The following is a 5,222-nucleotide window of genomic DNA, read 5'->3' as shown; positions in this document are numbered from 1 at the left end:
GCGATCTAATTAACCCTAACTACTAAACAACCCAAAACAAGCGTTAAAGGTTTAATCTAGTAGTAGCCTTAAGAATTAGAGAGATCGATGAAGCTAAATAATACAAGCACAAGCAGTTGTATTTAATTTAGTCGATTGTTCTTCCTAAGATCTAATAATTTCTGACGCAACAAATAATTAAATCTTACTTGATTCATAAATTAGAGGGATCAAACAATTACAGATTTGATATCTAACCTAACAGTAGATTGCAATGAATAATAAGCTAGTAGATCTCCTAGTAATTAAACGAGACAATAATGAAAATAGGCATAGAAGAACATCCAATACTCAAAGTATAAATTGAACAATAAAAATCAATTAGATCTCACAGTTTTTATTGATTCTCAGGCTTCCGTTTCCTTCGACCAATTAGAAAAATTTAGCCACACAAAGCCATAATCAAAACTCCCAAAAGAAAAATTAGAGAAGAAGGGAGCAGAGAGATATCTTCTTCAAGTCTTTCTACTCGTTATTTTTCCTTCTTTAGAAGCCTACAAAATCTCCTAAAAATATTCTTCAATAACAATATCCCCATCTAACTAATTAAGGAAAAATATTAAAATTAAAATAAAGTCCTAATATAACTAGAAAAGTTGTGTTTTCAATTGGAATTTTCGTGCACCAGATTTGGAGACTTTCTCAAATAAATCGTATCAAATCCGCGTCAAATTAGCGTCAACAGTGTAGGTGTAGTAACTTCAAGCCCGGTTTTGACCTTGATACAGTCAATATCTCTTAAAACTCAAAACATGAAAGTTGTAGATATGTTTCTTATCGTACCATAACATTTTGAATTATCTCAATTGGAGTTCGGATGAGAGAGTTATGCCCAGATTACAAAGTGATATCGAAACTGTCCAAAATCGCCCAATTAATTTCGTTTTGCACTTAACACCTCCATTTGCATCCTAAATCAAAATAAAAGAATAATGAGTACATTTAGGCACCAAATATGTATAAAGGACTAAACATTAAAGGGGAAAAATATGGTATTTTGCATTCTCATCAAAAGTTTGGTGTGCTATCGCATGTAACCAAAAATAAAATCTATACTCCTAAAATATAAATGCATTAGTGCGAGTAAGGATCGTTCCCACAGAGAGTATCTAGCCTAGTTTTTATGCTATGTGAATAAAAAGGGGGGTTTCAAGTATAACGAAAATAATTTTAAGAAAAATAACTAAGGAACAATTCAAATAAAAGAATTAAAATCAATCAAAAGAACAAACATTGGTCTAAGTCAACTTCCACCATAGGAATTTTACAACTGATCATCGATGCAAGTATATATCAATTCACAGTTTGAATATTCACCGTTGGAATTATTTTCCTATCTCTCCTTAATCATAGTTAAATAGAAAACAAGTGATCTAATTAACCCTAACTACTAAACAACCCAAAATAAGCGTTAAAGGTTTAATCTAGTAGTAGCCTTAAGAATTAGAGAGATTGATGAAGCTAAACAATACAAACACAAGCAGTTGTATTTAATTTAGTCGAGTGTTCTTCCTAAGATCTAATAATTTCTGACGCAGCAAATCATTAAATCTTACTTGATTCATAAATTAGAGGGATCAAACAATTACGGATTTGATATCTAACCTAACAGTAGATTGCAAAGAATAATAAGCTAGTAGGCCTCCTAGTAATTAAACGAGACAATGAAAATAGGCATAGAAGAACATCCAATACTCAAAGCATAAATTGAACAATAAAAATCAATTAGATCTCACAGTTTTTATTGATTCCCAGGCTTCCGTTTCCTTCGACCAATTAGAAAAGTTTAGCTACATAAAGCCATAATCAAAACTCCCAAAAGAAAAATTAGAGAAGAATGGAGGAGAGATATCTTCTTCAAGTCTCTTTTCTTCTACTCGTTATTTTTCCTCCTTAGAAGCCTAAAAAATCTCCTAAAAATATTATTCAATAACAATATCCCAATCTAGCTAATTAAGGAAAAATATTAAAAATAAAATAAAGTCCTAATATAACTAGGAAAGTTGTGTTTTAAATTTGAATTTTCATGCACCAGATTTGGAGACTTTCTCAAATAAACCGTATCAAATCCGCGTCAACAGTGCAGGTGCAGCAACTTCAAGTCCGATTTCAACCTTGATACGGTCAATATATCTTTTAAAACTTAAAACATGAAAGTTGTAGATATTTTACTTAGCATTCCATAGCATTTTAAATCATCTCAATTGGAATTCGGATGAGAGCGTTATGCCCAGATTACGAAGTGATATCGAAACTGTCCAAAATCGCCCAATTAATTTCGTTTTGCACTTAACACCTCCATTTGCATCCTAAGTCAAAATAAATGAATAATGAGTACATTTAGGCACCAAATATGTATAAAGGACTAAACATTAAAGGAGAAAAATATGGTATTTTGCATTCTCATCAGTATGCTTGGGCAAGGGTGGCCAGATAAAAATGCATTGCACGTAGTAAGCTTAGAGTCTAGAAACATTCCCTGTAGGTCACGACTCAAACTTATCGTGGGTGTTCCCGGGTTGTTTATTGAATGAAACCTTTTGATTGATGAATGTATGTGAATGATGAGATCAGAGTGTATGATTGTCCTCAAGGATCAAAAATGTTATTTTTGAAAATTAAAATGGGTGCACCGACCCAATAAAGAATCCATTCTTTTACAATAATGACCCAGTCCATCCCGATCCAACAATCATGGGAGGCCGAGCCATTTAAATTGAAATAGAAATCAAATTTTCAAAGAAGAAAAATGGTTTACGAAGGAAAAGTATTTTCCAGAAAAAGTGTTTTTCAAAAGAAGTGTTTTCCAGAAAAAGTGTTATTCCCTAGAAAATATATTTTCTAAGAAAAAAAGTTTTCCAGAAAATAGTTTTCATAAGAACAAGATTTTCCAAAAGAAAATAAAAAATTGATCTTTTACATGGACCTTGGAAGAGTACTAAAATACCCTTTTGTGTCAAACCTGGATGTTAGCCGCTAGCAATAACCCGATCGACCAGTTAGTCAAAACAACCGTCATAGGGATGCACCCTGTAGAGAAGATCAATTTTGGAAGATTCATGTTGAGGAGCGCTCTTTACTTCTATGAGTTTGAGATAGACTGGAACCTCTTACGTGTTATGGCTAAGCGATGGAACCCCTATCTTCATATATTCCATATGGGGTATATGCACTTGTGCCCCACTCACGAGGATTATTGTGGCATCATGAGGATATCCACTTCAGGACCTCTAGTCAGACCCTCATTGAAGACCGGATATTCTGGTGACCTTGCTACAAGACTGAACATTTCCAAGGAAGAAACCAAGGCCTTAGTTCATAACGAGAGATTGGACTCAGTATCTTTACTGGGCCCGTATCGCTCCCGCAGTCATCCTATCAATGTAAAACCAGAAGCCAGGCGAGCCACTGGAGACTATCGATTGTGTCTAAGAATCCTAGCCCAATACATACTAACATCTAATAGTGATAGCCAAACTATCCCTGAGTCCTTCATAGATATAGCCTCTCAACTCTCAAGGAAAGCCAACCCGGTACCTCTCATTCTAGCTGAAACTTTCTCAGGTTTAGATGCTATAAAAAATGGTGAGCGGGAAAGCTTCAAAGGAAGCCCCTACTTACTCTATATGTGGCTTTGTGATCGTCTCAAAATCGTAGATGTTCCCTCAAACCTCGAATATGAGCCAGAACACTTTTCCAAGAGAAACCTGTTAGTGCGTCACAACTCAGTCAAAGCTTGGAGCAAATGGTTAGACTCTCGCCTTGCCTATCATATCGGTTTTAGGTACCCTTGGTGGATGACTGATCCCCCTGTTCTAGGAACCAAAGGATCCTATTATGTCTGTCTGATTGGTTTAGAAGAAACATCTTTTTACCATCCTAATCTGATCCCAGAACAGTATGACGTACCTATAGAGTTATCTTTACCTCAGCACAAAGCTTTCTTCCCCCCCGAGCCTTTGACTGAAAAGTTAGTACACCTCATTGAGAAAGCTTGGAATAAGTGCATCTTAGGGTATCCAGACGGACCAGCAGAATTCAAAGAGCCAGTTGTTAGAGCCAAGAGGGTCAAGCCTGACAGCAATCCTGATGACCATCAAGACAAAGCCAAGCGTCCATGTAAAAATAGTTCAAGTCAAATTTGTTGAAAGATATTTTTAATGAGAACATTTCTTTGTCATTTTCAATAAAGTTATTTTTTTCTTTCAAATAAATATTTATTTCTTCTTTAAATGTTCGTTGTGTAAATGGATTAATTAATGGATTGGTGCACAAACCTCAATAAAGTGATTCTTTAAAATGTTATCAAGAGGGTAATACTGAAATTGACTAAATCTACCTTTGATGGGGTCATATAGGATTATCATTGCGCCCAAACTCAAGCGTCCACCTCCTAGTTGGAGTCATAAGTCCAGTCGGTTAGAACGAGCCACAGTACCAAGTCAACAAATAGAAATGACGTCAGAATCTGAGCTCACAGAGATTCGTAAGATCTTGGCAGCCTTTGCCAATGATATCAACAGTATAAAAGGCAAAGTGGAAGTGTTAGAACAGACCTCGGAATCGACGGGTAATCCTCTAGATGACCCAAAGGGAAAAAAGGTAGAAGATAAACATCCACGTGAAGTCTTCGAACTCGACGGAAACGAAGAGTATGTTGATGAAAATCCGGCGTTATCTAGCAGAATGTCTCAATTGGAGTCAGCTATGAAGAGTATAAAGGGTATTGATGAAATTGCAGCAGGCATTGAAGCTCTGAACCGCATCCCTAGAATCCATTTGCTAGAGAAGTTTGTGATGCCTGAAATGGACAAGTTCAGTGGGACAGGGTGTGCGAAAACACATCTTAAGGTGTATGTTACCAACATGCGCACTATGGGGCTCAACGACGAACAGATGACGTTACTGTTTCAAAGAACTTTATCAGGATCAGCACTACGTTGACTGATGTCTCAAGATCCAGTTACTGTGGGTACATGGGAAAACATGTCAAAGGCCTTTTGGCATCAGTATAAGTACAATACCGAGATTGAGACTTCAAGAAGGGATTTGGAAGCAACTAAACAGAAAAATGGGGAGACATTCACTGATTTCATTGGTCGCTGGAGGGCCAAGGCTATTCAAATGTGGGATAGACCTACGGAGAAGGAACAAGTAGCGATTATCCTAAAGAACCTCTCACA

This window comes from Akebia trifoliata, chromosome 5, assembly GCF_017979445.1.
Source record: "Akebia trifoliata isolate Shusen 1 chromosome 5, ASM1797944v1, whole genome shotgun sequence".
Lineage (NCBI taxonomy): Eukaryota > Viridiplantae > Streptophyta > Magnoliopsida > Ranunculales > Lardizabalaceae > Akebia > Akebia trifoliata.
This window is presented reverse-complemented; position numbering follows the sequence as displayed.